The sequence below is a fragment of the Carlito syrichta genome, unplaced genomic scaffold, assembly GCF_000164805.1.
Source record: "Carlito syrichta isolate Samal-C Ts95f unplaced genomic scaffold, Tarsius_syrichta-2.0.1 Scaffold301006, whole genome shotgun sequence".
NCBI lineage: Eukaryota > Metazoa > Chordata > Mammalia > Primates > Tarsiidae > Carlito > Carlito syrichta.
The window spans coordinates 607876-618328 of record NW_007245102.1 but is presented as its reverse complement, the minus strand read 5'-3'; the positions used below and the strand labels follow the sequence as shown (position 1 = coordinate 618328).

The following is a 10453-nucleotide window of genomic DNA, read 5'->3' as shown; positions in this document are numbered from 1 at the left end:
CCTCAGCCTTCCAAGTAGCTGGAACTGCAGGCGTGTGCTACCACGCCCAGCTAATTTTTTGATTTATTGTAGAGATGAGGTCTCATCAACCCAGGCGGGTCTCAAATCCACGGGCTCAGACAGTCTACTCACCTCAGCCTCCCAAAGCGTGGGATTACAGGCTGAGCCACGGAGCCCGGGTTCCCTTTTTAATTTTCATTAAAAAATTTTTCCTTTGAGAAACACATTCATCAGGAAACCAACTCTCTTCCCCCATGCCAGACAGGTCGCAGCCATCTTTTTAAAAACCTGGTTGATTTCCTACCCCTCCACTACCACTCCTAAATAGGAGTTGCTCAGGATGACCTCAGAACTCTGGTGTCTCTCTCTGTCTGGCAGGACCCTCTAGTGGTGGTGAAGTCCCCTCTGCCACAATGGAGTTTTCTAATTGTGAGACACAGTCTGGTTTTTTTTTTCTTCCTTCCAATTTAAAAAGACATTCTTGAGTGACAGGCACAGTGCAGGTGTGAGATTTTAAAACAGCCTGATGAAGTCTCACAAGGCCCAGCAAACCTGTCCTCAGCACTAGTGACTTGTTTATGGAGGTCTATAAGTTGTTGATGTGTCACCGTGATGGCTTCCATGGTTGTCTCCTTTGGCAGACAATTTAAGGAATTATCTAACCACCAGCAAAGTCAGTCTGTTAACGTGCATGATCTCGCAGAGCACATCTGGTAGGGTACAGGGGTTGGGTGGAAACATAAGTAGCACGTGTCATCCAGCTGACTTGCAATTTACTGTCCAAGCTGGTGCTTGTCCAACCATTCTTTTCATAATCCAAAGTCTTCTTCATGATCGTTGGCTACCCCTGTATGGATGAGATTTTATAGGAACTTCATGATATTGCAATTGTCATCCCAGTGGTCCAGGATGGTAGAGAAAAATAACCCACTATAAGATAGGGATGACCACTTGACTCCTCTGCAAGGTGACAGGCTGCGCTAAATAAACATGGTGACTAGCCTGAACAGGTCTTCTCCTGGGTCAGGATGGTTCTGGAGACCATTCTGCTGCCTTAGGAAGTGAAAGGTATGGATACACAGTGCCTGGAGCATGTCCAGTAGCACCTGATGACAGCCTTCTTCCATGCCATACACATCCACAGGGATACTGCCAAGATGCAAGAAACAGGAATGCTGATGTGCATGGTGCACACTCCCATCTGTGTGACTAGTGGCTGTGGTATGGCTGCACATCCTTTGCCTACACAGCAAACAGCAAAGTGCAAGCACCTGTAACAATGCTCTATAGTCTGATGACCAACTTGGTGTTTATTTAGTGTCTCAGATAAAATTGGCCATGTTTCCTGTTTGATGTTTTGGCATGGATGAGTCTGACCATTTTCCACACTGAGATTGGTATGTCTAAATATCACTGCGATGTGATCTAAGAACACAGTGGGAATCCAAGGATCTGCCATTGTTGGGCTCCTGAGATGACAGTTTTTTTCAATGCCATTACTTGAACAAAACATAGTTTACTGATGCATTTGGTAATCTTATCCAAAGGTAATCAGGCTGTCCATGTCAGCAAGTGACATCCCTTTCAGCAAGCCCACAGCAGCTGCTTGAGACAACAGGAAGGAATCAAGGGAATAGGCTATTTCCAGGAGTCCATTAAAGTGCTGAGCCATGTGATCTCAGCAGACAGAGCAAACATTTATGAATAGCTTTGATGTCAGCAGAAGTCAGAAGTTTTTCACACATGCTTTTTATCAAAGCCTAACACAGGGTTGAGGCACTAAGGATTTCGGATCAACCACTTCACTCATCTCTCCAACCAAATCAATGCTGATGTATCACACAGTTGTATGCACAGTCTCTGGGAGACAGACAACTCCTTCCAGAACCTTCACAAGTGTTGGGTTATTCTCCAGATCAACACTCTTTGCTGTAGCAGCCATAATAAAGAAAACCACTTCTGTCACCTCCCAGGGTGTGTTGCCTTCTATCAGAGTAGAGTATAAATGAGTAAAATATTCCATAGGCTGTATCAAGAAAATCAAGTCCTTTGCCAGTTCTGATATACTCACCCAAAACCCCCAAAGTCATCAGTCTCCTCAGAAACCTCCTCATGGTCTAGTTCCAGCTTGCAGTGCCAAGCCAAAGCATGAAGCAGTCTCTGAATGTAAGCTTTGACAATGTCATGAATAACCTTATTAATTTTGTACAAATGCTTCCCTATTTGGTACCAAAAGTTAAAGGAAATTTCTACTATGTCATATTGAGGATGTCCTACATAGACAAGAAACTGTTCAAGAGAGCATAGGTCACCAAGACCTTGGCCTGTAGTACAAACAATTTTTTCATGAAAAACTTCACATGATTCAGTGAAAATACAGCAGTAATTCAGAACTTTGTCTGAATATTCACGTGTCACAGCCATATGATAGGCAGTCTCTAATGTCAGGACTCCCTGAAAAGGTTGCTTGGCTAATAGCAATTCAGTCTCCAGATTCTCAATGGCATAGAGAGCTGAGCACACACAGTCTGAAGAAGCTTCATGTAGGTTTGATGAGGTCTTATCCTGTTGGAAAACCTTGAAAGGAAGTACTAGTAACATACCGTTAGCCACAAAGTTACTGTCCAAAACTCCAAGTTAGACCAACTTCCCAAACAGTGGAAGATTTTCATAAGCATTTTTTCATCAGTTCCTGTTTTTTCTACACAGATCACTAATAGACATACTACTGCACTAGAGCAAAAAGCCAAATCTATAATGTCTGTGTGCCAATTAGCTCCAATTCATACAGATCAACTATGAACTTCTTCAAGTAACACTGTAAGGATATCTAGCAAGAAAGGCAAAGCAGTTACATCATTACTATCTTTTCCCACAAATGTTTGCACACATCCCTTCCTGGAAGGCATCTGTAGGGCAAAATTTACTAATTTTTTTTGTAAAAATTTATTTTGAAGATGTGGGGTACAATTCAGGGTTAGGTATACAAACGTTCATTATGCAGGTACCCTTGTTGATGAGATGTGGCCCCTCTCCCCTGGCAGTTTCCCACTACTACCAATTCCCCTTTTTATAATATTATAACAATTGCTCAAGGTCCACTTATAAAAGTGAGAACATTTGGTACTCAGTTCTTTGTTTGTGTGACAGATCACTCCGTATCATTGACTCTTAAGTCCATTCAAGTTGCTGCGAAGTTCATAACCTTATCCTTCTTTTTGGCTGCATAATATTCCACCATGTATATGTAACATATTTTTTGAATCCAGTTCTCTTTCAGTGGGTAGCCTGGTCGGTTCCATGGTTTTGTTATTGTGAATAATGCTGTAATGAACATACATGGGCAGGTATCTTTTTCATAGAGTGATTTGAGTTCCTCCAGGTATATTCCCAGTAGGGGGATTGCGGGTTCATATGGGAAGTTGATTTTTAGATCTTTTAAGAATCGCCACACTGTTTTCCACAGAGGTTGTACTAGTTTACCCTCCCACCAGTAGTATAGAAGTGTTCCCTTTTTGCCGCATCCTCTCCAATATCCGTTTTTTGAGTTATTGATGATGGCCATCCTGACTGGAGTTAGGTGGTACCTCAGTGTGGTTTTAATTTGCACTTTTTTGATGACTAGTGAGGCTGAGCTAAAAATCAACTCTAAAAGGTTCAAAGACCTAAACATAAAACTTCAAATTATAAGAACCTTAGAAAATGCAGGAGACACCCTTATGGAAATTGGAACTGGCAACCAATTCCTGAGCAAAACCCCAAATGTCCATGCCATAAAAGATAAGATAGAGTGGGACCTCATCAAACTGATAAGCTTCTGTATCTAGAGAGCAGGAAGACAGCTCACAGACTGGGAAAAAATATTTGCCAACTGTATATCTGACAAAGGCCTAACATCTAGGTGCTACAAGGAACTCAAATGTACTGAAAAGAAAAATGCAAACAGCTCCATTACAAAGTGAGCAGAAGATAGGAATAGATACTTCTCAAAAGAAGACATATAAGCAGCCAACAGATACGTGAAAAAAATCTGCTGTTAAATCTGCTGCATTATAATGGCAGGTGACAAGTCTTCCAAGTTCTGGAAATGGGTTAGCAATGAGTCCTGTAAAGAGGCATGAGAGTCTGCGAGGAGTTCATAAAATGAGGTCTGAATCTTCATTTTCATGTTCTATGCAGCAAAACTGCATGATTCCATGTCCTGTTGAATCTGTAAAAGGTGGTCCGAGCTCTCTCATGCATGAACATTTCATAGGACCTTCTAGCCTCAAATGCCAGGGACTACCCACTGAAATGCAGGCTTAGACTAAGCTCCTCATTTCTGAAAGGACCATCTCAACTGAAGCGTGGGGCTCAGAGTCAGCAGGAAGAAGCAGCAGCTCCCACTAGCAGCATGTTTCAGAGAGGCAACGCTGCAGCTCCCCAAACCAAAACCAAATGCACTCCTTTCCCCTGGGATCTGGGTCGTGGTAAAGCACCTGCATGGCCTGGTACATGAACTGCAATGTCAGTTTTGCTCCTTCCATGGTGGAGGTGGCTATGGCAGCAAGGGCTCTGATTTTTCTCCTGGAGCTTCCAGGCTGCAATTTTTCTGCCTTAGTTCTTCCTCGCTGTCTTGGTCACAGCTGCTCCCTGTCTGGCACCATCTCCTCCTCTTTAGCCATTACCGGGGTAGAAGTTGTCCCCTCAGAAACAGCAGCCAGGTCATATTCAAGTTCCTGGCCTTTTTTCTGTTTTGTTTTGTTTGTTTTTTTTCCACTAGAGCATTGGGTCCCCAACCTTTTCGGCATCAGGCACCAGTTTCTTGGAAGACAATTTTTTCATAAACTGCGTGTGGGCGATGGTTTCAGGATGATTCAAGCACATAATATTTCTTGTGCACTTTATTTATATTATTATTACATTGTAATATATATAATGAAATAATTATACAACTCACTATAAAAAAGAGATACAGATGGAAGTGGCCAATAAAATAAGGGGCAGACCACACACAGAATAAAATAAGTGTCAGATTCTGACTTAAAGCCTGCCCCCAGATGCAGCTGTACAATTGAAGTATATCAACTCATTTGCCACTCACTGATAGGGTTTTGCTATGACTCTGCAAGCATTTAACTTATTATGGTCTCTGTGCAGTCAAATGCTGCTAATGTTAATCTCTATTTGCAACTGCTCCCCAGCACTAGCATCACTGCCTCAGTTTCACCTCAGATCATTAGGCATTAGATTCTTCTAAAGAGTGCACAACCTAGAGCGCTTGAATGTGCAGTTCACAACAGAATTCACACTCCTGTGAGAATCTAATGCCACCCTGATAGGACAGGAGGTGGAGCTCAGGCAGTAATGCCAGTGATGGGGAATGGCTGTAAATATAGATGAAGCTTCCCTTGCTCACCTGCCGCTTGTCTTCTGCTGTGAGGCCTGGTTTCTAACAGGCCACGAACTGGTACCAGACTTCTGAGTCCATACTCCAGTGCTCGCCTCTTTACTTACTGACTTGCCCTCAGAAGCCTATCTGCCACGACAAAAACTATGCAGTGTACCAAAGATGTGTTTATCCAGACAGGAAGCGGCAGCACTGATACCTTTCACATACTTCCTCCTGGCGCACTACAAACATCCTCCTTCCTAGCATGCCTTCTCGTCTGATGTTTTCTCATTTGATTTCTTAGGCTGGTCTTTATTGTTCAGGCTAACTTTCCAGGGCCTGGCTCATAAAAGACCTTCAGTAAATGGTGGCTGAGAATAAATAATTTCACAAATTCATTAAGAAATGAAATCAATAAGTATATAAATGAATTTGTGAACAAATGTATGAATAAAGGAGTTTTCTTTCTTGATGTTTATATTATCTTTAGCAGGTCAATACTAATATGAAACATTATATATTGCTAACTATGAACTACCTATCATATAAACTTTATATGATATACATAAATTAATAGAGCCTGATAAAAATCAACCTTATAGACTTTGGTGTACAGTGGACTCCACATCTATGGATTTAATCAACCATGGACCAAAAATATTCGAAAAATAAAAATAAAAAGTAACAATGCAACACTACAAAACAAATACAAATTAGAAAATGCAGTACAACAACTATTGACATAGCAACCTGATAAAGAAGGTCTATAATTAACCTACAACCAATGCCATTCTTAACCATAAAACACTGAACTTACTTCCTAAGATCAAGAAAAAGATAAGGACATCCACTCTCATCACTTCTATTCAACATTGTACTGGAGGTTCTAGCCAGGGCAATAAGGCAATAAAAGAAAACTATTTATTTATTTCCATTCCAGATTTGAAATATATATGTCAGACTCTCCATTTATAAGCAACATGATTGTCTGGTAGAAATTCTTTCCAAAAGTTGTTCAAACAAATAAAAGAGTTTACCAATTTTATAAGTTACAAGGTCAGTATAAAAAAATAAATTATATAGTTATATGCTTGCATTGAACAATCAGAAATTTTTAAAATATAAATTATAACACCAAAATACTTGAAATACTTAATAATACAACTGACAAAAGATATGCAAAATTTGTTCACTGAAAATTACAAATCATGCTGAGAGAAAGAAACTAAAGACCTAAATCAGTGGACAAGTATATTATATTCATGGACTTGGTGACTCAATATTTAAGGTGTTAAATCACTCCAAATTGATTTACAGGTTCAATACAATCCCAATCAAAACCCCACAAGTTTTTTTTAGAAGTTGACAAACTTATTTACATTTAATATGAGAATGCAAAGCACCTAGTATAGTCAGAACAACTTGGAAAGTAAAGAAAGTTGGTGGGTATACCACCTGATTTAAATATTTATTCTAAAGTTTTAGTAATCAAGACAGTGTGGTATTGACATGAAGATAAATAAATCAATGTGACAAAATAGAGTCTGTAAATAGAACCTCACATATATAGTAACTTGACTTTTGACAGAGATAATTTAGTGAGAAAAATGATTATTTTTTCAACAGATGGTGATGGAACCATTGCATTTCCATATGACAAAAAATGAAATTTGATCCAAATATTCCATCATATTCAAAAATTTACTCAAAGTAAATCATAGACCAATGAAATAAAAAAATTACAAAACCTCTAGAAGAAAATATAAGAGAAAAATCTTTGTGACTTTGGGTTAGATGAACAAGAAGGAAAACATCCCAGCACTTATGGTTGGAATAAATTTATAGACTTGATGACATAGTAATAAATCATTGGAAATATTTGGATTTGATATTATTAAAAACTCTGATTTAAGATTATTTAATAAGTATTTTCTAATTTGTTTCTATTTTCAATTTGTTATTAACATTAATTGAATGAAAGAGATAGAAATTATTTGTTGAGCAGAAATAAAGTCTATTATTTTCCAGTGCATTCTGCCTAGATCATTTTGTTCATTTTGGTTATTTGCATTCACTAGAAATGACTGGCTCCTCCTCATGCTATGTCCATGACATGTCTTCTTCAACTTATAGCTTCTCCCATTGAAAACCAGAACAGCTAGGGAATGTGCCATCCATCACTGTACTCTGGGAAAACCCAGAGGCTCTTGGTTTTCCAAAGCTATAGGGAATGCACCATTGAGTCAGCCACCAATAGCACTGAGAAAACTTGCCATCTGGTGGTAGAAATCGCTGTCATAGAATTGATATCAATGGGACACATGATAAGATCTCAAAATAATTGAGGCCAGCTGGTGGTGGTTAACTGTAAGAAGGCTGGTGGCTGCAATTATAAAAATAAGCTACAAGACCTGAATGGCAGCCAGGAAATGGGGTAGTGCTTACCGGTAGAGAGCTATGGAGATGGTTATATAGATCACAATGCCCTAGAGGCAAGATGGATGCACAATCTATACAGATTATTGCTCAATTTACACAATCAAAATAACTCAAGTATGGATGATCAGAAAGCTGAGGGCAAACATTCCAGAAAAACTCATGACCCCTTGCCACTTTCCAGATCCAAGTCAGATTTTAGACCTGGAACAGAATAGCTGAAGGAGAGTTCAGGTCCTCAAGAGGAAAGATTCTGCAGCATCACTACAAGTGCACATTCTAGTTATTCTCCAGTCCTTCCCCAAGGGGAACAATGACCACTGATGCAAGTAACTGTACAAAGGGAAAGGGGAATACTCAAACGACTGAGGTATTTGAAAATATGCAGGACTTAAGATCTGAGTTGAGACAGATTCTTGGAGATGTGAAGCATAATCATGATGCCCCTGTTAGAATGAGGATGTACGGGGTCAACTTACAGCGTTCTGCTCCAGGTTCAGCTTACTATAGGTCCATTGAGTTCATGGGTAAACGCAGTGGTCATTTTCCTAGCCACAAAATGAATACTTTGGGCATACTTGCAAGTCAGCAGTACTGTTTTTCCTTGGCCTATGGGGTGAGAGCCATGAGATCAGAGAAGGCCAAGAGAAAGACTTTTAAAATTCTCCCCTCCCCAACCTAACCAATGCAGTAAATACAAGGCAATATTGTATACTGGAGATTGGCAGAGATTGATGCCAGCCTTGAAGAACTAAGTGATATAGGGCTGATAGTTCTTTATCATTCTCCATTTAATTCACTTATCTGCTTCCTTAAAAAAACAGGTAGGATTCGATGGATTACAGTAGACAACCCAAGCACTACCAAGTACTGACTGCTGTTAAAGTTGCAGTGGCAGTAACTAGATCAAATTAACACAGCCTCAATACATGCTATGCAGACATCTATTTGGTAAATACATATTTGTCCATCCTCACTGGGAACTAGGACCAGAAGCAGATTGTCTTTACATGGGATGGACAAAATTGTGCCAAACTCTCTCAACCTCTGTCATAATAGAGACTGAAGGAACTTAGATCATGTACACATTTTATAAAACTTCATAACAGTACATTCTATTGATAACATCATCTTAGAGTGGATGTGCAAGAAATGGCAAGTACATTGGCAGTCTTGGTAGGATATATGTGCTGTAGAAGATGCAGGAGTTCACCACATCAGTGAAGACTTTTAGTACCATACTGATTTGGGAAATGTAGGAATTTCCCTTCCAAAGTAGAGGAGAGTTTGCTGAATCTCATATCTCCCATTGCTAATAAAGAAACACAGAGATCTACTAAGTGATCCTGCTATCAAGTTTGAATTGGACCCAGAGTAGAAACAAATTTGCAGCAAATCCAAGCTCTGAAGCAAACATCCCTCCCCCTTGGGCCATGCAAACTGGCAGAATCTATGAGATTAGAGGTATCTGTGGTGAAAAAGATGTCTTATAAAGTTTATAAAAGCATCAGAAGTAGAATCACAAAGTAAATTCTTAGGGTTCTGAAGCAAGATCATGTCTTCTGTAGCAGAAAATGATAAGCCATCTGAAAAACAGTTCATGAAATGCTACTTCACTACAGTAGGTCTAGAGAAGTTAGTGATGAAGGCTCTGGGTAGCCCCACCACTCATCATGAACCGGACTCTATAAGTACCAAGTTATAAGACCATATGGGCCCAACAGCAAACCATTGTCAGATGAAAGTGGTACGTACATCCAAGGATTGAGCACTGGCTGCAACAGAGAGGAGAGGCAAGCTGCACGAGCAGGTGGCCCTGACTCTCATGTCACTCAGCATTGCCGTCCTTGCAGCTCTCCCTCTGCCTCCTCTAATTCAACATGGGGAAGGTGAACCTTATGACCTGTTAATAGCGAAAACAAAGGTTGAACTTGCTTAATAGATAACTTGGCTTCATATGTTAATAGAAGCCAAAAATTAACTCCAGCTACACTATAGCCTCATTCCTTGATGGTGTTGAGAGAAAAAAGTGAGGGGAAATACCACCATTAGGCAGAGCTGTGGGCAGTACACCTAGGAATTCACTTTGTGTGCAATGAGAAATGGCTGGGCATTAGATGAATGAGCATTCGTGAATAGCCTGCAACCCCATCAAAAGCCTGATGGACTCATCATGGACTCATGAGAGTTGTCAAAGAGCTTGAGAGTTTTTGTATGATACCTTAATGCCTACCAAAGACTATCTATCATGGAAAAGATACCAGCTACTAAACAACCAGGCCAATTGATGTCAATCATCTCTGCATCAATCATCCAAGTGTGGGCACAGTGATACTCATGGTGATAAGACTAAAAACTATCAATGATTAAAATGGTAGGCTCCTCATTACCAAATTTTACAGAGGTACTGCTACTGCAGGATGGTCACCTTGCTAGCAATCGTGCTCCTGACATGGTACCATACCTCAATGAAGTCAACCAGCACTTGATGACAAGTAGATTAATTACATGGGTCCCTTTCTACCCTGGAAAAAGCATCAAATCATCTAGATTATGGATGAATATTTTTTATATGAGTTTGACTCTCTTGCCCACAGGGCCTCAGCTCATACCACTATCCAAAGGCTTGCAAAGTTTGTTCTATCA

The 10453-nt window shown here is 40.0% G+C and overlaps 1 pseudogene; it reads right to left on the bottom strand.

Moving 5' to 3' along the window:
- Window positions 1–513: 513 nt before the first annotated feature.
- Window positions 514–4526, bottom strand: LOC103257011 (annotated as a pseudogene).
- Between the last annotated feature and the right edge of the window lie 5927 nt (window positions 4527–10453).